Here is a 26848-nt window from a genome sequence, read left to right as displayed (position 1 = left end):
GAGTGTCACCGAGGAGGGAGGGAGGACCTGGGCCCGCGGCTGCCGCTGCCGACAGTTCAAGTAAAGAGAGGGCCAGCGCTCCCCCGGCGGCTTTGGCAGCGGAGAAGCTGCTGGCAGCCTTGACCAGAGCCCTTCCCGCTGGCCGCAGGGGCAAGCCTGGGAGGGAGGTTCATGGAGGACGCGAGAAGAGGTAGCAGGTGAAGTTCTGTCACCGGCCTGTGTGGTGCCGCTGCGGGGAGGTGCGGGACCCGGGCAGGGTTTGTTGAGGTGCGGGAAATCACGGCGTTTTGGCAACTGTGCTGGGAGATGGTTCTTTCCAGAATGAGCCACCCAGCGAGGCGGGAGGCGGGCGCTCACCGGAGGGGTTTGGGGAGGCCGCAGGGGACGGCTGGTGGGCGCTGAGAGGCGGGAGAGGGGGTCGGGCCGCTGGAGCAGCGCGAGTGTGTGCGCCGTCTCCGCCGTGTCCTCTCTAAACTCTTTCCCCGGGGGAAACGGGGAGACGTTCTCAGCAGTCGCCGCTGTCGGGGAGTGAAGAGGAGAGGGCAGGCCCGGAAGTCTGGGGGAAAGTAGCACTGAACGGGTCGGCCCCACGGAGAGGCCGACCTGGGGGAGCGGTCCCGAGATCGGAGTGAAACGGACGGCGCTCGCCTTCGTTTTACCGGGAGCAGAGCAGGCAGTGCTGCCGCGGTGTTGGGCTTGTGGTTTTCCTGCCGCCCAAGGGGCAAAGCCGGGCAAAGCCAGGGGAGTGATTGTAATGGGGGAGGGCACGGAATTGCCGCTGAGGAGGGAGGGAAGCGACGGCTTGTAGATGGAGGAGGTGTGACCGGGCCGGCGTGCGGAGCTGTGCTTGCTCCTCTGCACCGCTATGTCTGTTTCAGACTGCGTGGGTCTTCCTCGATCTTGTTCAGTCATTGGGGGATACGCTTGTCCAGTGAAGAAACAGTGCTGCTCTGAGCAGATGCAGACGGGGCGCCTGGGTGGCTCAGTGAATTAAGCCTCTGCCTTTGGCTCAGGTCATGATCTCAGGGTCCTGGGTTCCAGCCCCGCATTGGCTCTCTGCTCAGCAGGGAGCCTTACCCCCCCCCCCTTACTTCTGGTCTCTGCCAGTCAAATAAGTAAAGTATTTCAAACAACAACAAAAGCAAAGGCAGAAACACTTCTCGGGGTATAGACCTTGGAGAGAATTGCAGGGTAGTGGGACCAGTACATTTTCAACTTTTGTAAATGATGCAAATTGTATTCTAGGACGGTTGTACCTGCTTACCTTCCTGCCAGCACTGTTGTTCCACATCCCTGCCAATAATGACGTTGTTAGATTTTTTTTGTATTTGCCAATTTGCCAATAGTTTTTTATTTTTCATATTTTATATTTTATTTTATATATATAATCATATTTTTATTTTATTTTTAAAAACATATAAGGTATACTTTATATTTTTATTTTTTTTTAAATAATAAAGAATTTAGGGCTGCTTTGGTGGCTCAGTTGGTTAAACATCTGACTCTTGGTTTTGGCTTGGGTCATGATCTCATGGCCATGGGTTTGGACCCTGCATCCTCCTCCTTGCTCAGTGTGAAGTCTGCTTCAGATTCTTTCTCTGTCCCCCTCTGCCCCTCCACGCTTGCTCTCTCTCTCTCAAATAAATAAATCTTAACAAAAAAACCCCACAAACAATAAAGTGTAGCATTTAATGGGCTTTAGTATATTCACAGAACTGTGTAATGAACACCACAGTCTAATTTTGGAACATTTTCATCACCCGTGGAAGAAACCTTGTCCCCTTTAGCAGTCATTCCCCATTTCTGCCTAACTTTTAGGCAGCCGCTTACAGACTATCTGCTTCTGTCGATTTGCCCATTTCGTACGACCGAGTCACACACGTCTGGCTTCTTCCACTTAGCATCAGGCTTTCAGCGCTCCTCCATGCTGCAGCAGGTGTCGGGATGGGACCTCACGGCGTCTTATTGTTGAATAACGAACGTCCCGTTGAACGGACATGCCACACGTTCCTGCTTTGTCAGGTGATGGACATGTGAATTGTTTCTACTTTTGACTTTTATGAGTAATACTGCTATGAGCATTTGTGTACAAGTCTTGGGTGGACATACGTTTTTATTTTTCTTGGTGTATGCTCAGGAGTGGAATTGTTGGGTATTGTGGTAGCTCCATGTTTAATATTTGGAGGAATTATCAAACTGGTTTCCAAAGTGTCTGCACCATATCACATTCTTATCAGCACTGTATCAGGGTTCCAGTTTCTCCATGGCCTTACCAACATTTATTATTTATTATTTGAAAAAATTAATTGCCATCTAGTGGGTGTGAAGTGTGGTGTCTCATTGTGGCTTTCTTTGCATTTTCTTAATGGCTAGTGCTGTTGGACATCTTTTCATGTGCTCATTGGCTGTTTGTATGTCTTTAGAGGAAGCCTGTTCAAATTCTTTGCCCATTTTTATTAATTTATTTTTATTTATTTTTGCATAGTTATAAAGTTCTTTTCTCTAATTACTAATGAAGTTAAGCATCTTTCTGGCTACTTAGATTTCAGCGTCTCTGAAATGCTGCCTTGTAGCAAACCCCCCCCCCCGCCCCCATGGAGTTGTTTGGTTTTTCTTATTTGTAGGAATTTGGGGTTTTTTTCCCAATTTTTTTTTCTTTAAACTTTATGCCCAATTTGGGGGTTGAACTCATGACCTTGAAATCAAGAGTCGCATGTTTCATGCACTGAGCCAGCCAGGTATCCTTGTAGGAATTCTTGTATATTCTGATTAGTAATCTTTTATTAATTATCTGTGCAAAAAATACTTTTCCTGATACATGACTTGTCTATTTTTACTGCGTTTATGGGACTTTTTAAAAAGTGTTTATTGAAAGCATGGAATAAAAGGGCATAAGTGGGTCTTCGTGTCCCCTGACCTGATCATCTGGCCAAACTGGCCAGGTAGAAGAGAAAAGCGACTCTTGGTTTATAGGAAGTTGTCTTTTAAAAAGTTTTATGGTTTTTCTCTTTACAAGTCTTACATGTCTTTTGTTAGATTTATTCTTTGGGTACTTAATAGTTTTTGGTGCTGTTGGTAATGATTTTTTTTTTTTTTAGGTTTCTATTGGCTGCTAAATGGCAGTGCAGGTACCTTTATATGGAGCTCTTCCTTTTTTTTTTTTAATAAAATTTTTAAAAGATCTTATTTCTTTATTGAGACAGAGAGAGAGAGAACACATGAGTGGGGGTATGGGCACAGGGAGAGGGAGAGGCAGGCTTCTTGGTGAGCAGGGAGTCCAATATGGGTCTTGATCCCAGGACCCCAGGATCACGACCAGAGCCAAAGGTAGATGCTTAACTAACTGAGCCACCTGGGCTGGGCGCCCCTGTATGCAGCTCTTTTTTGTGGGAACTTCTCTAACTTAATAATTTGCCTGCGGACTCCTGAGGTTTTTATATAGATAATCACCTCATCTTTGAATAATGACAGTTCATTTCTTTCCAGTACTTTTACTTTTTATATCCTACTTTAGTCTTACTGCACTGCTTCAGGACAACCATTGCATTGGAGACTGTAACTGGTAATGGCAGACTTCCTTGTTGTATTCCTGGTTTTAAAGGAAATGCTTTTATCTTTCACCATTAAATGTATGGTACTTTTTCCCCCTTTAACAGGTTGAGGAAGATTCCTTCAGTATTAGTTGACGGAGATTTAGAAAAAAAAATCACAAGTAGGTATTAAACTCAATTGAATGCTTTTTTTTTGCATCTACTGAGATCATGATAATACAATTTTTCAACGTTAATCTAGTGATTAAGGTTAAGATAGTTTTGAAATTAAGGTAATACATTAACCTTACATTTCTGGGATAAATCCATCTTGATCATGATATATTTTTATTTATTTTTATTATTTTTTAAATAATTTGACAGAGATCACAAGTAGGCAGAGAGGCAGGCAGAGAGAGAGGAGGAAGCAGATTCTCTGCCGAGCAGAGAGCCCGATATGGGGCTCGATCCCAGGACCCTGGGATCATGACCCGAGCCGAAGGCAGAGGCTTTAACCCACTGAGCCACCGAGGCACCCCATGACATATTTTTAAAAGAATACTGTATTAAAAAAATTTTTTTAAAAATGTTTTTGACTTGCTAATATCTTAGGATTTACGGATCTGTGTTAATTGGTAAGATTGGTCTATGATTTTCCTTTTTATGTATTTACCTTGATTAATTTTATCATCAAGGTTATTGTAATCTAATAGAATATTTGATTGCTAACATATATTTTGTTAAGAAAATGTGGTCCAGTGTGATTTTGATTTTTTAAAAAATTTTGTTGAGGCTGTTTTAATGATGTCTGCTTTGTGGCAAATTTTTATCCGTATTCAGAGTGTCTGTGCTTAAAAAGCCAGTGTGTTTCTGGTTTTAAGGTGAGGTTTTTCCATGTGTATTAGATGAAATGCATTAATTGAATTCACACTCAAACTAGTATCCTTAGTAGTTTGTCTGCTCTTACGTTACGTGGGGGTGTTGTTGACATCATGTTGGGAAACCTGTCACATCTCTCTGGTGCTCTCAGGTTTTGCTTTGTGCCTGTAAGTTTAGAGTAGTTCTGTCGCTCTGGGAATACTTTTCCATTAAAGTATATTTTGTCAGATATTTGTGAAGCTGTACCAAGTGACTTTTGGTTAATGTTTGCCTGATACTATTTTTCTGCCCTTTCACTAACAAGCTTTTTGTGGCTTTAATGTTGTACATGTGCCTTTTGAAAGCAGCACTAGCAAGATTGCAATTTTTAAAAAAGATTTTTTTAAAAAAATTTTATTTATTTATTTGACACACAGAGATCACAAGCAGGCAGAGAGGCAGATAGTGAGAGAAGGAAGCAGGCTCCCTGCTGAACAGAGTGCCCAATGTGGGGCTCTATCCCAGGACCCTGAGATCATGGCCTGAGTCAAAGTCAGAGGGTAAACCCACTGTGCCACTCAGGTGCCCCTAAATTTTCCTTTTTTTTTTTTAAGTAGGCTCCATGCCTAGGGTGGAGTCAAGGTTGGGGCTTGAATTCACGATCCCAAGATCAAGACCTGAGCTGAGATCAAGAGTTGAACGCCTAACTGACTGAGCCACCAACTGCCCCTAGATTGCATTTTTATAATTTGACTTTATTATAATTTTTTTAAGATTTTATTCGAGAGAGAGAGAAAGAGTGAGAGAGAGCATGAGAGTGGAGAAGGTCAGAGAGAGAAGCAGACTTCCCAGTGAGCGGGGAGCCTGATGTGGGACTCGATTCTGGGACTCTAGCATCATGACCCAAGCCAAAGGCAGTTGCTTAACCAACTGAGCCACCCAGATGCTCTTGACGTTATTTTTTATTTTTATTTATTTATTTTATTATGTTCAGTTAGCCAGCATATAATACATCATTAGTTTTGATGTAGAGTTTAACAATTCATTAGTTGTGTATAACACCCACTGCTCATCCAGTATGTGCCCTCCTTACAGTTTGACTTTAAACTGATGAGTAAGTCCATTTATGTTGTGATTAAAATCTTTGGTTTAGGGATGCCTGGGTGGCTCAGTTGGTTAAGCCACTGCCTTCAGCTCAGGTCATGATCCTGGGGTCCTGGGATTGAGTTCTGCATTGGGCTCCTTGCTCGGCAGGGAGCCTGCTTCTCTCGCTGCCTCTGCCTGCCTCTCTGCCTGCTTGTGTGTACTTTCTCTCTCTGGCAAATAAATAAAATCTTAAAAAAAAAAAATCTTTGGTTTATTTCTGCTATCTTATTTTCTGCTTTTTAACTTGGCTTTTTGTTGTTTGCTTTTCTTTTCTTTTTTTTTAAAGATTTTATTTATTTATTTGACAGAGAGAAATCACAAGTAGACGGAGAGGCAGGCAGAGAGAGAGAGGGAAGCAGGCTCCCTGCTGAGCAGAGAGCCCGATGCGGGACTCGATCCCAGGACCCTGAGATCATGACCTGAGCCGAAGGCAGCAGTTTAACCCACTGAGCCATCCAGGTGCCCCTGTTGTTTGCTTTTCTTGCCTTACGTGTTGTGGGGTTTTTTTTCTTTCCCTCGTGTTTCCCCCCTTGTGCCCATACCCAGTAATACAAAGATTAGACGCTGTTCTCCTTGGTACTCTTAAGACATTTCATATTTAACTTAGAGCCTATAGTTAATATCTTTACCCTCATGAGAGCCTCCAAAAGTTCTAATCTTCACCCCTTCCCAATTTATATGTTGCCTTTACCTGGTTTTCATTTTGCTGCTATTATAATCCGACAGATGGGACATTACATTTTTTATCTATTGTTACTCTTTTTTTTAAAAAAATTTCAGTTTATTTATTTGACAGAGACAGCGAGAGAGGGAATACAACCAGGGGTAGTGGGAGAGGGAGCAAAAGGCTTTGTGCTGAGCAGGGAACCCAATGTGGGGTTTGATCCCAGGACCCTGGGATCATGACCTGAGCTGAAGGCAGATGTTTAATGACTAAGCCACTCAGGCGCCCCTCTATATTGTAATTCTTGAAAGACAGTTTTTTGTCTAGTATCCAATTCTAGGTTGATGATTATTTTCCCTTAGCACTTTGACAATATTTCCTGTTTTTTTCCCAGTTGTTGCTATTGTGAGTACAAGTTAGCTGTCAGCTGTTCCTTACCCAGAAATGGGAGGTGTTCTGTATGGAAAGCACTTGTTACATTGGTCAGACCAGCAGATATGTTTAGTCTCTTTTATTTTTAGGTTGGTGGCATTATCTGTTATTTTGGATTATGCTTTGTGTCTTGTTACCTCTGAATAACCACGTACCTACCAGATCACCTACCAGATCTGTTTTGCATAAGTGTCTATCAGTACTCAAAGGACGAGAGAAGTTACAGGTGATAGAGGGTGAGCATTTTGTTAAGAACTGGCAACTATGAATTTTTTTTTCTCTGTTGTTGTGGAGTGGTCTGTGTCAGTAAGGAATTTCTTAGAGATTTCCTACTTCTTTACATTAGTTAGCTCATTTTTATATCCAGAAATGGGAAAGAGTTCAAAGATGGTTACCTTTTAAAAATGTGATCATTTGATTGCTAGAAAACGTTTATGTGGACCTCACATGTGAGTAGCCAAGTACAGAAGACCAAAGACAGTCAGGAAAGGGGATGCGGATCAAAACAGATTTTGAGCCAAGAGGAAAGGGAGGGAGTGCATTTCAACGTTTATAACACATGGCCTGTTCCGAGGGAGAGGAGGGGCTGTTCTGTACTTAACTTCTTTATATTAAATCTTTCCTTACATTGACTAAAAAATGAAGGAGGGACAATTAGAAACAAAAGAGGCATCCAAGAGACCTAAGGTTATGTGGGCTGGGGTAGGGCTGGAACTTCACTTTGTGGCCTTGTCGTCCTGCTTCTGCCACAGCCTCCTTGGAGAGGGTTGGGTGTGGTGCCAGCACTGTTTATGTGGGGAGCAAAGACTTAATAGTTGCTTCTAGCCCCCCTCCCCAGTGGTTTTTCAATGAGGACAAAGAGTTTGTAATGCATAGACAATGTGTAACTGTTGTTTCCATCAAACTTCAAAAAATAAAGCTGGATAATCCTGGGGGTACTGAGGAAAGAATGAGAAAGAATTGTAGGGGATGTGGGGTGAAGAGAGAGCTGGTTTAGCAGAATTGTGAGGATTAAAAATAAACATTACTGGGCATGTTTGTATATTTTCTCCAGAAAATGTAGAGGACATCCATTCCTGTCATTCACCGTATTGTCCAGCGGGTTTTCAGTTCTTGGTATCAGTTACTACTGCATTGCCTCCTGATGAGTGTAAACCTTCAGCAGCCTGGTGGCATTATCTGCTGTTTGGGATTACTCTTTGTGTCTTGTTACCTCTGAATAACCATGGATATATAAGTGTCAGTCAGTATTCAGAAGACCTGGGAAATTACAGGTCTGTGCGCCTACGTGCCCTACCCTGGTGGGAGTAAATTGTGTCTCTTCCTGGTTGGTTTCCCTGTGCCTGTTACTATAGTTAGCACTTGTATTTGATTCATTACATGCATGATTTTTAACTTTTTTCCCTCGAGGTGAGAGCGGGATGTTCATCTTTCATATCAAGAAGGAGGCTCTTGGGAGGGAGGGAGGCGGTCTGGCCAGAGCGGCTTCGAGGAAGGGTGGATTTAAGTTCCCGAGAACTGGATTGAAGCCGTGGTTGGACCAGATTAGCTGTCTGCCGGGCACATTGTTTCACATTTCTGAGCCTGTTTCTTCACATGTAAAATGAAGATGTTAATGTTCTCTTCCCTTTTCCATAGAAAATAACTTTAGGCAATTTGAATTTATGGGTGTTTATTGTTTATTTTTTGCAAGTAGTTTCATGTAGAAGTCCTAGACTTTCACAGCACAAGTGGTTCAGGCCAAACTGACTTTCTTAATGATTAATAGCTTATCTGATGAACTTTTACTGGCTTTGGTTTTGAAATTTTGTCTAGAGGTGTGGGATATTGTGAATTTTTCTTTTTTATTCTGTTGCCAGTTTTCTGTTTGGAATGAAAACTCTTAAGTTTTTTTAATTACTCAGGTGATTATATTTGTTTTGAAAAAAAGTGAAGTCACAGATAATACCAAACTCTCTTCTGATCACCTCCCGATCCTTTCTACGTTCTGCTGTTAATAGTTTTGCATCTGCCACCTCGATTTTTTTCTGTGTATTTGTGTACTTACATACATGCTTACGGAAGCTCTACAGTGTTGAGAATGTGCACATTTTTACCATTCATCACTTCTCACTGTGTCCCGCTGGCACGGAGAGCTCTCTTCTCATTCTTTTCGGTTGCTACGTGGAGAGTGTCCCCTGCAGCCGTTACCCACATTGGTGGGCTTTTGAGATGTTTTTTTTTGTTTTGGTTTTTGTTTTAATCACCAGTTTTAATCGCTTGTAATTCAGCTTGCTTAGTTTGATGTAATAACGAACTTTGTTCTTAGAAGGTTTTATAGTGTTTGCTGCAGAAGTAGGTAAATGCTCTATTATAAGCTGAATTCTTCTGTTCTTTGTTTTTTTGTATGTAAAGTACAATTATTAAGCAGTGAAAAATACCTTCTTTCAGAAAACTTTTCATTTATCTCCATTTCAGACGGTGTATAACATCCGACGTTTTTAAGCTCCATTAAAAATGAACAATTACTTATCAAATCTTTTTAATTGTCAAATACAAATAAAGGTTGTTAATTTTTTTTTAATTTTAAAAAAACAAATCTTATTCACGGAGCAGTTTTAGGTTCACAGCAAAATTGAGGCCAAAGGGAAGAAGTTCCCGTATACTCCCTTCCCCATTATCCGCCCCGTGTACATCACCACCAGAATGGTACATCCGTTACAGTCCATGAACCTTCACTGGCATGTCATTATTCACTCCAGATCCACAGTTTACTTTAGGGTTCACTCTTGATGTCTGTCCTGTGGATTTTCACAAATGTGTAATAACATATGTCACCATTATAAGATCCTACAGAATAGTTTCACTGCCTTTGAAGTTCTCTGGGCTCTGCCTATTCATTCCTGCCTCCCACCTTAACGCCCAACAACACTAATCTTTTTATTGTCTTCATGGTTTTGCCTTCTCTAAAATGTCATATAGTTGGAATCACTATAGGTCTGTATCTGGATTAATTTTTTTGCATGTGATGGTATATACCATTTTTGGACTGGTTTCCTTCACTTAGTAATACACATTTAAGGTGCCTTCATATTTTCTTGTGGCTGGAGAGCTCCTTTCCTTTTAGTGCTGAATAAATACTCTGTATTCTGCATGTACCACAGTTTGCTTATCCCTTCACTTACTCAATGACATCTTTGTTGCCTCTGAATTTTGGCAGTTAGAAAAAAAAGTTGGCTGTAAACATCTGTGTACAGGTTTTTGTGTGAACATGTTTTCACTTCATTTGAGGAGATAACAAAGAAAGCAGTTACTGGATTGTATGGTGAGGGTATGTTTTCCTTTGTAAGAAACTGCCAGCTGTCTTCCAGAGTGGCTGTGTCATCTTGCATTCCCACCAGCAGTGAATGAGAGTTCCTTTTGCTCCATGATCTTGCCGGCATTTGGTGGTGTCAGTGTTTTGGATTTTGGCCATTCTGATGGTTATGTAGTGGTTTATTTGTTTATTTAGTCATTTAGTTTCATTTCTGTGCATGAGAGAGAGACACACATGTAGGGGGAGGAGAGGGAGAGAGAATTTCAGCACACGCCCTGCTCAATGTGGAGCCTGACGCAGGGCTCAGTCTCACAACCCTGGGATCATGACCTAGGCAGTTGAGCCACCCTGGCGTACCCCCCCCTTTTTGTATCTTATCGTTTTATTTTATGATTTTATTTATTTATTTGAGGTAGAGAGACACAGTGAGAGAGGGAACACAAGCAGGGGGAGTGGGAGAGGGAGAAGCAGGCTTACTGCCAAGCAGGGAGCCCGATGTGAGGGCTTGATCGCCGGACCATGGGATTATGACCTCAGCTGAAGGCAGATGCTTAAGCCACCCAGGCGCCCGTGTATCTCATTGTTTTAAATTGCAGTTCCCTGGGGGCGCCTGGGTGGCTCAGTGGGTTAAGCCTTCGGCTCAGGTCATGATCTCAGGGTCCTGGGATCGAGTCCCGCATTGGGCTCTCTGCTCGGCAGGGAGCCTGCTTCCTCCTCTCTCTCTCTGCCTGCCTCTCTGCCTACTTGTGATCTCTCTCTGTCAAATAAATAAATAAAATCTTTTAAAAAAAAATAAATTGCAGTTCCCTAATGACATAGGATATTAAGCATCTACTCATACACTTATTTGCCATCTGTGTATTTTTTTTTTTTTTTTTTAAGTAGACTCTTTCCCCAGGGTGGAGCCCAGTGTGGGGCCTAAACACATGACCCTGAGATAAGACCTAAGCTTAGATTAAGAGGCAGATAGACAGTCAACTGAGCCACCCAGGAGTCCATGTGTATCTTCTTTAGTGAGGTCTCTGTTCAGGGTTTTGGTGTCGTATCTAAAACATCATTGCCATAGCCCAAAGTTTCTTAGTTTGGACTGGTATAACAGAATTCCAAGACTGGGTGGCTAATCAGCAACCAAAATTTATTTGGCACAGTTCTGGAGGCTAGATGGCTGAGATCAGGGCACAAGTACAATCAGATTCTAGTGAGGACTCTAATTTATAGTTGCAGATAGGCATTTTCTCATCATATCTTTATATGGCCAAAAGAGGGTAAGGGACCTCTCTGGGGTCCCTTTTATAATGGTACTAATCCTGTTTGTGAGGGCTGCACCCTCGTGATCTGCTGATCTTCCAAAGGCCTCACCTCCTAATATTGTCACCTTGTGGGTTAGGATTTCTGCATATGAATATTGAGGAGACAAAAATACTGAGTTTATTACCCAAGGTCATCTAGGTTTTATACTGTGTTAACTTCTGGGAGGTATTGCATTTTACGCTTAGGGCTATGATCTGTTTGGGGTTAACTTTTGTGAAGAGTACAAGGTCTGTGTTTAGATTAATTTTTTTGCATGTGATATTCGAGCACTTTTGTTGGAAAGACTGTCTTTGCTCCATTGTCATAGATCAGTTGACTGATGTATGTGCATCTGTTCCTGGGCAGTTTGTCCTGTTCCGTTGATCTGTTTGTCTGCCCTTCGTCCGCACTGCACTGTCTTGATTACTGCAGCTTTGTAGAAGTCTTGAATTTGAGTAGTGCTAGTCCTCCAGCTTTGTTCTTTTCAGTATGGATTTTACTGTTTTGGGTCTTCTGACACTCCATGTAAACTGAAATCAGTTTGTCAGTATCCACAAAATAACTTGCTGGGATTTTGATTGTAGTTAATTGGAATTGTTCCTGATCTCAGTTGGAAAGCTTTGAATTTCTCACCTTTAAGTATGATGTGTGGTGTAGGTTTTTTGTGGATGTTCTTTATAAGTTTGAGAAGCTCCCCAATATTCCTAGTTTGCTGGGAGTTTTTAGTAACAAATGAGTGTTGGATTTTGTCAAATGCTTTTTCTGCATATGATCTTTTTCTTTTTTTTTTTTTTCCCCCCTTTAGCCAGTTGACTTGAATTTTAATCGATTTTTGAATGTTAAACCAGTCTTGCATACCTGGGATAAATCCTATTTGGTTTATAATTCTTTTTATATGTTATTGGATTTGATTTGCATTTCTGTTGGAGGATTTTTCCATCTCTCTTAAGAGAGATACTGAGCTGTAGTTTTCTTGTAAGGTCTTTGTCTGGTTTGGGTACTAGCATAATGCTTGTCTCAGAGAATGAATTAGGAAGTATTCTTCTGCTTCTGTTTTCTGGAAGGGATTGTAGAGAATTGGTATCATTTCTTCCTTAAATGTTTGGTAGAATGTATGAGTAAACCCATCCGGGCATTGTATGTTTTGTTTTTGGCAGGTTATTAATCACCGATAACATCTTTAATAGATACAGACTTAGTCAGATTATCTATTTCTTCTTGTGTGAGTTGTGACAGATGGTATCTTTTTTTTGACAGATGGTATCTTTCAAGGAATTGGTTCATTTCATCTTGGTTATCAAATTAGTGGCCATAGAGTTGTTCATCCTTCTTCTTCTTTTTTTTTTTTTTTAAAGATAAATTTTATTTTTAAGCAATCTCTACACTCAATGTGTGGCTTGAACTCGAAATCCCAAAATCGGGAGTTGCACACTCCTCTGATTCAGCCATTCAGGTGCTTCTGTTATCCTTTTATTCTCCATGAAATCTGGAGGGATATCCCCTCTCATTTCTGATACTAGTAATTTGGGTCTTTTTCCTTTTTTTTAAAGATTTTATCTGTTAGAGACAGTGAACACAGGTTGGGGGAGAGGCAGAGGGAGAGGGAGAAGTAGTCTCCCCACGGAGGAGGGAGCCTAATATCCCAGGACCCTGGGGTCATGACTTGATCTGAAGGCAGATGCAGGCACCACAGGTCTTTTTCTTTATCTTTGAGGAAGGGTTATACTTTTTATTGATATATTTTTTTCCCCTTTGAAAGAACCAGCTTTGGATTTGTTGATTTTCTCTATTGATTTCTTGTTTTCAGTTCACCAGATTCTCCCAATTTTCATTATTTCCTTTTTCTGCTTGCTTTGGAATTAATTTGCTCTTTACCTACATTCTTAAGGTGAAAGTTTTAGGTTATTGACTTTTAAAATCTTTCTTTTTTAATACATGTTTTCATTGCTATAAATTTCCCTCTAAGTACAGCTTCTGCTGCATCCCCCAGATTTTGAGAAATTGTATATCTTCATTTTCATATTCAAAATTTTTTTTAAATTCTCTTGAGATTTTTGTTTTTTTGATTCATGTATTCTTTACAGGTGTGTTGTTTATTTTTCAAGTACTTTGGGGGATTTTTCAGATCTCTGTTACTGATTTCTAGTTTAATTGCGTTGTGGTTGGAGAATGTATGATTCCTCTTCTTTTAAATTTGTTAAGGTATGTTTTATGTGTGGTCTGTCTTGGGAGTGTTCCATTTGAGTTTAAAAAAAAAAGTAATTGCTGTTGTTGGATGTAGTCACTACGTGTCACCTGTACACAGTTGGTTGTTGGTGCTGTGTTGAGTTCAGTTATACCTTCCGATCTTCTTCCCGCTGGATTTGTCCGTTTCTAACGGAGTGGTGTTGACGTCCCCTGCTACAGTGGGGGATTCGTCTCTTTCACTTTTCAGCTCTGTTTTTGGTTCGTGTATCTTTTTTTTTTTTTTTAAAGATTTTATTTATTTATCAGAGAGAGAGGGAGAGAGAGTGAGCACAGGCAGACAGAATGGCAGGCAGAGGCAGAGGGAGAAGCAGGCTCCCTGCTGAGCAAGGAGCCCGATGTGGGACTTGATCCCAGGACGCCGGGATCATGACCTGAGCCGAAGGCAGCTGCTTAACCAACTGAGCCACCCAGGTGTCCCTTGGTTCATGTATCTTGATGCTCTATTTTTAGGTGTGTAATGTTAAGGATTGTTATGTCTTCTTAGAGGTTTTTTTTTTTCCTTAGAGTATTGACCACTTTTTCATTTTGTCATGCCCCTCTTTACTCTTTATCCCTGATAACTTTCCTTTTCTGAAGTCTGCTATGTCTGTAATTAAAATAGCTACTCTCACTTTGTTTCAGTCAGCTTATATATCTCTCCATTTTCGTTCGTATGTGTCTTTGTATTTAAAATGGCAGGCGACCGGGCACCTGGGTGGCTTAGTTGGTTAAGCAACTGCCTTCGGCTCAGGTCATGATCCTGGAGTCCCAGGATCAAGTCCCACATCAGGCCCTCTGCTCATCAGGGAGCTGGCTTCTCCCTCTGCCCCTCGCCCCTTTCATGCTCTCTCTCTCTCTCAATAAATAAAATCTTTAAAAAAAAAAATGGTAGGCAACCTATGATAATATATTGGTGTCGTGTTTTGGGGCTTTTGTTTTCTTTGTTTGTATTTCACATTTATCCTGCTTGGTGTGCTGTGAGATGCCTTATCTGTGGTTGGGTGTCTGATGTTAATTTGGGGAAATTCTCAGTCATCATTGCTTCACATATCACCTATGTTCCTTTTCTCTTTTCCTTCCGGTTTCCCTATTACATGTGTGTTACATCTTTTGTTATTGTCCCACAGTTCTTGGATATTCTGTTCTATTTTTTCCCCCAATCTTTTTTCTGTGCTTTTCTATTTTGGGTTTTTTGTGTCATATCTTCAAGTTCAGAGATTTTTTCCCCCAACCATGTCTGTGCTGCTAATGAGCCCCTCAAAGGCACCTTTATTACAATATTTTTGATCTCTTGCATTTCATTTTGATTCTTTGTCAAAGTTTCTGTCTCTGCTTACATCATCCATCTATTATTCCATGATGTCTGCCTTTCCATTAAAGCTCTCAGCATGTCAGTCCCAGCGTTTTAAAATTCCTGTCTGATAATTCCGAGGTCTTTGTCATTTCTGACTCTGGTTCTGATGCTCGTTTGGTCTCTTCAGACTGTTTTTGGCCTTTCAGTATGCTTTGTAATCTTCTTTTGAAAGGGGGACGTGATGCACTGGGTAGAAGGAACTGTGTTGAAAGTGGGGAAGCGTCGGGGAGGGGAGGCCGTGGTGCAGTCCCGTGGTCACGTCTCAGTCTCTTGGTGAGCCCGTGCCCCTCGACTGAGCTTGAGTGCGTCTCTCCCTAGATGGGACAGGATGGTTAGAGGGGCCTGGACTTGCGCATTTCCCTTCCTCCAGATGGGGTAGGCTCTCGTAAAACCTGTGAGGTTAGGCGCTGGTAAAATGGTTTCTGCTGAGGGCAGGCCTTGTTAAGTACAGAAAGCTCTGGCATGTTTTAGAATTGTTCTCTGCCCTTCGCCCCCAAGAAGCAGGAGATTTTTCTCCTATATTCACTCTTAGGGCCTGGTTGCACTCCTGAGGGTAAAACTCAAAATCCTCCTGGGTTTTGGAAGTCTACGAGTTGTTCCCACTGAGCCGCCAGCAGTCCGTTAGTTTCAGTTCAGGTTTTCCTGCCCTGGCAGTAGTTCCGTGGAAGTGTTTTGTTCACAGGCTTCTGCTGTGGTCAGTTGTGATTCTCTGTATTTGCCTTTCTTTCTCCACCGTTTTGGGGGCAGCAGTTTGCTTTATGACCTCATTTCTCTGATGAATCTAAAAAGACCTCTTGATTCTTTAGTTCAGCTTTCATGGTTTGCTGGGACAGAGTGGCGGCTTCGAAGCTCCTTACGTGCTGGACGAGAAACCGGAAGTCCATGTACGCGTCCAGCTTGTTGGCATTGAGTACGTTGCCAGTGTTGTGTAACCTTCACCTCTCTCCATCTTCAGACGGAAACTCCGTACCCATTAGCTAAAAGACTCTCCTCCGTTCCTTCCTCCCGCAGCCTCTGGCAGCCAGCGTTCTACTGTGTGTCTCTGCGAATTTGACTGTCCTTGAGTACTTCATAGACGTGCAGCCAGATGGGATTTGTCCTTTTGTTGAGTGACCTCAAGCATAAAGTCTTCCGGGCCCGGCTGTGTGGTAACACGTCTGAGAACTTCCTGCGCTTCTGAGGCTGAGTTCGGTTGCATTGTGTCTGCGTACGGTTGTGCATGGTGTGTCAGTGGACACTTGCCTCCACCTTTTCACTGTTGAGAGGTGCATACTACAGATGTGCGTCTCAAATACCACTCGGGCCAGGGCGCTTTCAGTTCTGGGGTATGTACCGGAAGTGGAACTGCTGGAGCATAAGCTGATTCTGTTTTTACTGTTTTTTTTGTCTTGTTTTGCAAAACTTCCCTACGGTTTTCCACGAAAGCTTTACATTCCCAGCAACAGTGCACAAGAGGTCCAGTTTTTTCCCTGTAAGCACATCTTTTTGAGTGCTTACCTATGAGCTATAGAAAGGTATTTAAAACACTATTTGCTGTTTAAATCTTACTGGCAGCAAAAGCCAGGGAAGAGTTTTCTCTGTAGAATTTACAAGTTCTCTGACACTGTATTTTCTTGTTTTCTTCTTAACCATTCTTGGCCTCCTTTTCAATTTTCTTCCATGCTAGTTTCACATTTTGTTCTTCAGCCTTTATTTTCCACACTATACCTTGCCAGTCTCCGCTTTCATGGCTAAATTGATCATGTATGTGCTAATGGTGCTCAGATCTGTCTCCAGCCCTGATTTTCTGGTGGGTTCCAGCTGCCTACAGAGCATTCTCATTCCTAATCTTTCTGTCCCAAACTCAGTTGTGAACCTCGTAGGCTAGGGATTAAGTTGTAGGAACTTGAGTCCCATTACTGCCACATCCTAGTTGTGTGAGCTCTGAGCTCACACATAACCAGTACAATTCTGATTATACGATAGCAGTGATACATTTATGAAGATTAAATGATAGTTCATGTAATATCCACATTACAGCACACATGAGTTGTAGATAGTAAGTATAACTGTAGTTACTGTTATCCTTTGTACAAATAATTCTCTCCCCTTTTTGATAAACTTTAAATTCTCATGAGATTACCTAATTAAAAGGTACTGCTGTTTTTATTTTTTATTTTTTAAAGATTTTATTTATTTATTTGAGAGAGAGCTCAAGTGAGCATAAGTGGTCGGGGTTGGGGTGGGGAAGAAGGGACAGAGGGAGAAGCAGACTCCCTCCACTGAGCAGGGAGCCTTATTCCCAGGACCCTGAGGCCATGACCTAACCTACTGAACCACCCAGGCTTTCCTAGTACGGTTATTCTTATTAATCTTGTATGTCATCATACTAATTCTTTAAAAAGCTTGTGCCTGTTTACAGTATATTAATGATAGACGAATATTCCTGTTTCCCCATATTCTCCCACCAATTTTAATTAGTTCTGATTATTTTTTGTTTGCTGATTCATGGGATATAAAAGAATACCTCATGGAATTTTTTCTTTCAAAAATTAGCCGTGCTAAATGTTTTTTACATGTTGGTTTATGTTTTTATTTCATTTTATTTGTTTATTTATTTTTGGGTGAATGAGTCCTCTGTTCAGATCTTTTGACCATTAGGTTTGGATTTCTTGGTTCCCTACTAGGCAGGCATTGTGTAAGCTTAAAAATTATCCTCTGATGTTTTCAGTTGACTCCCATCCACATTTTGGAAGGGCTTCCTGTTTCTTTTTAATTCCTGTGCTTTCTGTCATTGTTCCTCTCTAGGCTCTATTCTGTGGGCATCCCACCTCTGTAGTTGAGAAATATGCTTATAATAGGCCCCAAAACGCATTCATATCTGTTAAGTTTACTATAGTGTAATCATGGTTGGGTTACTTAATCTCTTCGTGTTAGTACTTTCCATTATAAATGGAGTTTCGAGAAATGAATAAGATTTATTCACCAAAGTTTTGGTGTGCCTGCGAAGTGCCCTGCACGAGTTTAAGAACCACTTGGCTCCCGTTAGACCGTCTGCAAGTGCGGTAGTTCCCGCGTGGTCTAAGCTTCTCGAGCCGCAGTCCGGGAGGCGGCACGATGGGGGAACCGCGGGTGTTTCCAAGGCCCTGGCCTAGCCGCTGCCTCAGTCTGTGGCCTCAGTCGGCCGCTCACTGGCTCGCACCTCACATGGCCTGCTTGTAGACAGCGATGCAGCTTCTCATGGAAGGTTGTTAGGTTCAGATGAGAACGCACGGGAATACATTTGGTAAAGCGGAGATTGTGCTGTGTTTTTTTAAAAACAAACTTTCCTTTCACCTTTCTTTGCAGATACATATTGTATCTTAACAACCACTTTATTGAGACATAACACACATACACAGTTCACACGCTTAAGGATACTGTTGTTTTTTTTTTTTTTTTAAGTATATCACAGTGTGTGTAGCTATCATCACTACAGTCCTGTCCCGATTATTTTCATTACTGGAAGAAGAAACCCCATACTTTTTATTTAAGAAATATTAATCCCAGGGTGGTTCAGTGGGTTAAGCCTCTGCCTTCAACTCAGGTCATGGTCTCAGGGTCCTGGGATCAAGTCCCGCATCGGGCTCTGCTTAGCAGGGAGCCTGCTTCCCGCCTTCACCTGTCTCTCTGCCTGCTTGTGATTGCTCTCTGTCAAATAAATAAATGATGATACCATTTTGAAAAATAAGTATTATTTATTTATAAAAATAAATATTAATCCCTCATCTGACGTGGCTTAGGGGGAGCTTGAGATGACCACATTGATCGGCAGAGTCCTCATGCTTGTCAGCGTTCACTCCCATTATCTCCCATCCCCTTAGTCCCTGCGACCACTGATCTACTTTTGTCTCTACGGCTTGGTCTACTCTGGACATTTCACATAAATGGAATCATAGAATATATTGTCTTTTGTGACCAGCCTGTTTGCCTTGGCTCTGTTGAGTTGTAACAGAAGTACAGAAGAGACTCAGACTGTAAGAAGTTTCCCGAGCTGAAATCCACCCGGATACCCCCCTTCGTCTGCTTCCCTTTCATACCTTCCCAGTATCCTGAACATCTCCCTGAACTGCTGAGTTTGCCCAGTTTTGTTCCTTAAATAGGTGGGCTCTTAGAGAATGTTAGCTTGTGTGAATTCTTTCTCTCCGCATCACGCGTGGGATTATCTGTCGTCGAGTGCAGTTGTCTGTTCCTGTTGCCGTATGAAATTTCGTTGTATGAGATTCCTCTGTTGGTGGTGGAAAAGGCAGTTTGGGGCTGTCACAAATAGGGCTGCTCCAAACACTTGAAATGTGGTTTTTTGGTGGACATACATATGTATTGCTGTTGGGAATATATCTGGGAGTAAAATCGCTAGAGGCAGGCACTCATTTGGTTTTGGTATGTCCTAAAGCGGTTCCCCCAGCAGTGCATCGGACTTCCGCTCCCTCCATGTCGTCTCCAGTAGCTTGTGTTTCCCCTACTTCTCGTTGTAGCCACAGTCCCAGCTGCGTAGCGGTACCTTATGGCGGTTTTCATTTGCGCTAGTGAAGTCAAGAACCATTTCAGGCTTCATTTTTATTTTTTTTAAGATTTTGTTTATTTATTTGACAGAGATGCAGTGAGAGAACACAAGCAGGGGGAGTGGGAGAAGGGGAAGCAGGCTTCCCGCTGAGCAGGGAGCCCGATGTGGGGCTCGATCCCAGGACCCTGGGATCATGACCAGAGCCAAAGGCGACGCTTAACTGAGTCACCCAGATGCCCCCTTTTCATGCTTTTTATTTGTCATTTGGGTACCCTTTCCCCCCTTTTTTAATGAAGAGTATATTTTAAAGTCTTCTGTTCTTTTTTCTGTGGCGTTATTTGTTTTTCTTATCCTGTCAGCTCTGTGTTGTTGCATAATAAATTATCCCTAAACTTGTAGTGGCTTGTAACAGCAAAAACCCTTTTCTATCGCAGCTTCTGTGGGAGGCCTTCTCTGAAGGCTTGACTGCAGTGGGGGGACCCTTCCCAAGGAGGCTCACTCACACACATGGCAGCTTCGTCCTGGCTGTTGGTGGCAGGCCACAGTCCTCTTCCTGTGGGCCTTTGTTGGGGATCCTCCACGTCCTGTCCTCAGGACGTATTTTCATACATGACGCTTGGTAAGATTTCTTTCATTTTGGAAATGAGGTTTTCAGGAGCTCTAAGTGTGCTGAATGTTTCCACCTGCATTGTGGTGTTTGAAGAGAAGTCGTTAGGAATGCAATCTAGTGTATTACTTTTCCCTTTCTGGTTAGCTCTTCCCATATTACTTCTAAGGAAATCCCCCAAATAATTATTTTTTTCTGTACGAATGTCAGTATACACACACAGAGTTTTTTCAGAGATTAACTTTTTTTGTTTAACCATGATGTAACCACAAAACTCTCGTATCTTAAAAACAACAAAACCCACACAGCAATTGCTTAGTATTATCCAGTACCCAATTAGAGTGAAATTTCCAACTCTCTCAAATATTACAATTTTTTGTACAGTTTTCTAATTTTGGCAAATCAGGATCCAAAAAGGGTCTGCCAGTTTATTTTTCTTAAAGATTTTGTCTATTTATTTATTTGAGAGAGAGAGAGAGAGAGACAGCGAAAGAGCAGGGGAGGGGGGGGCAGAGCCAGAGGGAGAAGCAGGGGCTTCATGCCCCGACTCTGGGATCATGACCTGAGCTGAAGGCCGATCCAGTCTACCACGTTCAAAGAATCGATGGATTCCCCACTCACCACTGTTTTTCCTTCCTGCGCTCTGTGGAAGAGCTGGGTTGTTTCGTGGTGTCCCACTGTTTTCTCTGTGCTGTTAGCAGCTAGCTGTAAATTTCTCTGTGGGAGGGGTAAACTGTGTCGTACTGTCACTGCTGGTGCTTCTTTGGTTATGATCGGTGTCTGGAGGCTGAAGGAAGACGTGTATTGAAATTCTTAAAAGGCTTCCAGCCTACATCGTATTGAAATTCATTCAGGTTAGAGCTGTTTTATACTTAAAATGTGATGATTGTTTTGGATTGTGCATTCTGCTCCTTCAGTTTCTGTGTTCGTGAGGTCACGTGAGAGTGCATTTTCTGGGTTTGCTGTGGAATGACAACATGTTGACTGTACGCCTTGTCATCTTGAGTGTATATCACACCCTCTCCGGTTGTTTAATAATGTTGCAGGGCGTACCAGAACGAGGTCCAACTCTCATTACTTAGACTTTCCGTGTTTATCCTCTACTTGCTTTTTTCTCTTTGTACCGTCCACTAACTTTCCTTCTCTTGTGACTGATTTTTTTGAGTTGTAATGACCAGTGTTTTAAGAGTTGATGAGTCAGAATCTTAAGTTATTTTTAGGCAAATTTGAATTTCCAGTCTTCCCCAGTCTCTGTCTTTCTCTTCTGACAGAAATTTTGGCCATGAGAAATTAAAGAAATTAACGACAATGTGATTAGAATGAACATTAAAGAAGTTGGTTATTTAAGATGCATGTGTGTCTACAGTTTAAATGTAGAAAATTTTCTTCATACCAGATGTATTTTAAAAATGTCATCCAACTTCGAGAAAAATGTAACTACATCTTTAGTGTTTTGTGTTTAAGTGAGCACACATGATGATACTGATTCTTGACCATAATTCATTCAGCAAATATGTCGGTGCCAGCCCCATGCCGGGCCCAGCACTTTTCATGCTTTAGTCATACATGGTTTAAAAAGATGGCCACAGGGGCACCTGGGTAGTTCAGTTGGTTAAGCGTCTGACTCTTGATCTCAGCTCAGGTCTTGATCTGAACATCCTGCATGAGATCTCAAGCCCATGTTGGGTGTGGAGACTACCTTAAAAAAAAAAAAAAAGGCCACGGTGCTGGTGCTTTTGGTGAAACGCCCAGGACAATGTCTCAATAATGGATATAATCAAGCTACATACATAATCTTAAATTTTTCTACAGGTAATCAATATAAAAATTACTACTTTTTGAAAAGACCATTTAATAGAGAGCGGGCATGTGCAAGTGGGTTTGTGGGGGTGGCAGGCCGAGGGAGAGAATCAAGCTGGATTCCTGCCAAGCGTAGATCCCGATGTGGGGTTTGATCCCGTCACCCTGAGATCATGACCTGAGCCAAAATCAAGAGTCAGACGCCCACCTGGTGAGCCACTCATGTGCCCTATACACATTTTAGTGAGTTTTTCACTTCTGTTATTTTTCACTTCTGTTTTTTGTCCTAAGCCTCTGAAATCAAGTGTGTATTTTCCACTTAGAGCACTGTACGTTTCAAGTGCTCAGAAGCCTTATGTGGCTGCTGCAGTGGACCAGATCGGTCAGAATTATTATCATCATAGCTCACATGGAGTAGCAGGGGACACTGACTAGGAACCCAAGTTAACAGTGACTGAGAGGGCAAGAGGAGACACACAGAGATGAGCTCAGAGGTGTTTCTGCTCTCTGGGTGGTGGCAGAAAACGGAGGAGGGGGACACTCCGAAGGTGGAACTGGACGAATTGCATTGGGAGGGAAAGGAGGAGCCAGTTTCTAAGCTCCATCTTCCACAGCTGGGCTGTGCCTTTTCTGAGGCCGGGAGCAGTCGGTTGGTGGTCAGTGTTGGTGTATGATGGACGAAGAAAAGCTTTGTTTTGGAGATTCTCAGTTTGAAGCGCTTGTGGCACGTTCAAGGGGAAAGGTCTGCTAGCAGTTGGGTGCCTGTGTTTGAAGTGCAGAGATGGTCTTTTGGTTTTATAAATTTGTATCTCAACTGTATTTATAGAGGAATTTTAAAAAAAATTTTTATTTATTTATTTGACAGAGATCACAAGTAGGCAGAGCAGCAGGCAGAGAGAGAGAGAGAGATTGAGAGAGAGGGAAGCAGGCTCCCCACTGAGCAGAGAGCCTGATTTGGGGCTTGATCCCAGGACCCTGAGATCATGACCCAAGCCGAAGGCAGAGTATTAACCCACTGAGCCACCTGGGTGCCCCTATAGAGCTATTTTTTTTTTTTTTTTAAGATTTTATGTATTTAACAGACAGAGATCACAAGTAGGCAGAGAGGCAGGCAGAGAGAGAAAGAGAGAGGGAAGCTGGCTCGCTGCTGAGCAGAGAACCCGATGTGGGGCTCAATCCCAGGACTCCGGGATCATGACCTGAGCCAAAGGCAGAGGCTTTAACCCACTGAGCCACCCAGTTGCCCCTGGAGCTATTTTTAAAACCCATTAAAATGGCTCCATTTATTCAACAGAAGTTTCTTTTATTTAAGTCTCCTGGGTTTTGTTTCTGTTGCTTGGGCAACAGCGTGAATGGAACAAGTGTGAGTTGACACCCCAGCTAATGTGGTCAGCTCTGGAGATTGTACTAGGTAGTGCCCACTGTCTGAACCCTGCATCAGCCTCCACCTTAGTAGGGGGGCAGTAGGGGAGAAAGGAGAGGAGGAAACCTCCAGTGGAGGAGACAAAAGTAGCCAGTGAGGAAACAGGGACCTGTGATACCAAAGAAGCCAAGTGAAAAGAATGTTCTAATAAGGAGGGTCTGCTGGTCAGCTGTATCGAAAGCTGCTGCTTGTGAGGGTAAGATGAGGACAGAAAGAGTTCCATCTGGCTTTGGCCCCATCTGGAGGTCACTGGTAACTCGAAAGAGCAGTTTCGGTTGAGTGGTGCAGATAGACACCAGACTGGAATGAGTGGACGGGGGAATGCTTTCAGACAAAGGGCTCATTTTCTTACTTTGAAATAACCACTACAAATCATTGAGAAGACCAGCCCAATAGAAAAATGGACAAAGGATATAAACAGCTAGTTGGCAGAAAAGTGAAGTGTTAAATGGCTCTCAAACACCTGAACAGTGCTCAGAAGAGAAAACCATTAAGGACAGGGGTGTGGAGCAACGGTGTTCCCTCGTTGTTTGTGGGAGTCTGGGTAGGTATGACCTCCATGGAGAGCCATTTGCCTGCCAGTATGTTCTTTTTTTTTTTTTTTAAGATTTTATTTATTTGACAGAGATCACAAGTAGGCAGAGAGGCAGGCAGAGAGAGGAAGGGAAGCAGGCTCCCCCCTGAGCAGAGAGCCTGCTGCTGGGCTCCATCCCAGGACCTTGGGATCATGACCTGAGCCAAAGGCAGAGGCTTAACCCACTGAGCCACCCAGGTGCCCCCTGCCAGTATGTTCTAATTAGAAATGCACACTTGACCCGACAGTTCCACTCTAAAGAAATCTGGCATTTGTTTGTAATAGTAAAAAATGAAAACTAACTGGTCATCAGTGGTGGCCTAGTTAAATCAGCTGTAATGCAAAGGAAAGTCTGTGTCAGGTAAAACATTTTTTTCTACAAGAAAGCCGAATTTATTTTTGTTTTTTTCCTTCCATGCTGTAAATCAATCAAACTCTCTGAAAGTGATTTTCTCTGTGTTGAAAGATGGACAAAAATGTTAGGTCTGGTATGGGCCACAGAAGGTATTTGTAAATGTGTCTTTGAATAACTGTGTTAAGCTTTTCATTCTACCTTGATCTTCTGCCTCTTAACACATTTCACATAAGTTGTTAATCTAAATTCCGTTCTCTGGATACCTGTTAGGATTCTTTTCCAAGGACCCTGTCCTGTTTTATGTATGTACCCCCAGGAAAGGTGGGTGTGGTGTCTGTCACAAGCTTTGGGGATGAATTCACACTTCATTTTACAGCACCTGAAAATAACCACAGCTGCTGTCAAAGGGCATTACATTGTACTTGTACTTGGTGTGGGTCACTGACAAAGCAAGCATATGGTAATGTTGGAGAGCCCTGAATGTAGCCATGGGGATTACACAGTCCCATGTAGGAGGAAGGCTTTCTTGGTCCACTTTTTATGGGGGAAAGAGATAGTACAGACCTTTGCGAGCTCTGTGTTCCATTGACCTCTCTGCACTCTGGCATTCTTCGGAGATTGTGTTCACGTGCAGACTTCAAGCAAAATTGAGGGCGCCTGGGAGGCTCAGTTGTTAAGCATCTGCCTTTGGCTTAGGTCATGATCCTGGGGTCTTGGGATTGCCCCCCACATCGGGCTCCCTGCAGCGGGAAGCCTGCTTCTCCGGCTTCCCCCTGCTTGTGTTCCTTCTATCACTGTCTCTCTCTCTCTCTCTGTCAAATAAATAAATAAAATCTTAAAAAAAAAAAAAAGCAAAATGGAAAACCAGGCACACCTGAAGAGACAAATCAGTTTCCTAGCAGAATACATGGATACACGGGACTCTATACTTTAAGACCTTGGTTAAATTTACTTAATTTCTTAAGCGTTTGAGACTGTGGTTATTCATCGATTTCTTTTTCTTCATCTCTCTGAGTATCCTGGTTTCACTTGTATTTTGTGTTTCAAGAAATTTAGGATTTAAAGCATGTTAAGTGATAATTTAGTTTCATCTTCTCCTTTTACAGATGAGAATCAGTTTAGAGAGATGAATTACTTGCTCAGAAGTTCACTGAACCGAATCTGTGTTCTCTTGAAGTCTTCGCCCTCAAGTTTGGTGGTGTGTAGGGGGCGGTGTGGCAGCGTGCCTCCTCCGGTGGGAGTAACCTGCTGTGATTTTGAGGGAGGTGTGGTTGTCATTACGTTGCCACATTTCTAATGAAGATAGTTCATATGCAGCCCTAAATTATTTACAGTCACAGAGACAATCTAGCTGAACTTCTTTTTTTTTTTTCCCCTTAACATTTATTTTGTTGTTGTTGAGAAAGTTGCCTGGAGATGAGAACTTACTCATGCAAGATTATAGACCATAAAGTGTTATTCTGTACTTTGATTCTAATGGGAGTCAGAGCAGTGATGTCCGGTAGAGCTTTGTATAATAATATTCGCTATCCATCCTCAGTGTGGCTATTTAAATTAAAACAAAACTGAAGATTTGGTTTCTTAGTCTTACAAGCCACATTCCAGGTACTTAATAGCTGTGTGTGACTGGTAGTTACTGTATTGGACAGCACAGTTCTGGGGCACTTACCTTTTTTTTAAAGTAGGCTCCATACCCAGCTTGGAGCCCAGAGTGGAACTTGAACTCACGACCCTGAGATCAAGACATGAACTGAGATTAAGCATCAGATGCTTAACTGGACTGAGCCACCCAGGCGCCTTGCACTTAACCTTTTTATAAACACAATTGTTTTGAGAACTGCAGAAGCATTGTGGTAGAAACCAAGGCTTATGAGTAGGATTAGAACGGCCAACTAGAAATTAGGCTTTTGTTCAAAGCTAGGAGGAGAAATGTACTCTTGGAGCTTTTGATGGGGTTATAGCTGGTTATAGCTGGTTGTGGCCTTTTCTGGTTCATACTAAGTCCGTTCTTTAGGAAAGTAATCAAGAATCTTTTTGAAGATCTTTTCTTTATTATTTCTTTTTCTGTTTTTTGTTTTGCCAGTGAATATCCCATTCTTGGGTTGAGTTTTCAGTGGACAAATTCTCTCACTTTCAGGGTGCTTAGCCCACTTTTCAGTCTCTGAACTTTTCTTTCACTTACTAATCACTTGGTTACCAGGTTCCCTATAAAAAGTTTTGATGTCTTTCTTGCAGTTATAACCTGGATTATGGAAATTTCCGCCTTTTTTTTTTTTTAAGATTTTATTTATTTATTTGACACACAGAGATCACAAGTAGGCAGAGAGGCAGCAGAGAGAGAGGAAGGGAAGCAGGGTCCCTGTGGAGCATAGGGCCCGATGCGGGGCTCTATCCCAGGACCCTGGGATTATGACCCGAGCTGAAAGCAGAGGCTTAAGCCTCTGAGCCACCCAGGTGCCCCGAAATTTCAGCTTTTGCATCAAATATAACTTGATCATTTATCATGGCTGAGCCAGTTAAATACAACTGGCAGTTGGGATTGTGTGCTCTTCTGTACCATGGCTCTGCATCTCCGCACTGTTTTAACAGGCCAAGTTGGTTCTCTGGGCTGTACTTTGGGTGCTAATTTTATTGACTTGGCTTCATTTTAATAGCAAGTTAGATTGGGTTGGCTTCATGCATGACTGCAGAGATTTGGGTGCCCATGAGGGTGCGTAGCCAGACGGTGGTGTGATCCAGTCAGGGGCCAGAGTTTTTGCCTAAAGTACTTTC

The 26848-nt window shown here is 42.4% G+C and overlaps 1 protein-coding gene across 13 annotated transcripts in view; it reads left to right on the top strand.

Annotated features, from left to right (window-relative positions):
• PPP6R3 (protein phosphatase 6 regulatory subunit 3) overlaps nt 1–26848 on the top strand; it is a 141962-nt gene that overhangs the window by 10760 nt on the left and 104354 nt on the right. The window contains exon 1 of one of the 13 annotated variants that reach the window (XM_044260032.1): nt 16016–16120. The exons of the other annotated variants lie outside the window; for them this stretch is intronic. The gene's annotated coding sequence lies outside the window, so the exon portion shown is untranslated. Of the gene's footprint in view, nt 1–16015; nt 16121–26848 lie in introns of those variants that run through there. 13 annotated transcript variants of the gene reach the window in all.

Source organism: Neovison vison, chromosome 7 (assembly GCF_020171115.1).
Source record: "Neovison vison isolate M4711 chromosome 7, ASM_NN_V1, whole genome shotgun sequence".
Lineage (NCBI taxonomy): Eukaryota > Metazoa > Chordata > Mammalia > Carnivora > Mustelidae > Neogale > Neogale vison.
This window is presented reverse-complemented; position numbering and strand designations above follow the sequence as displayed.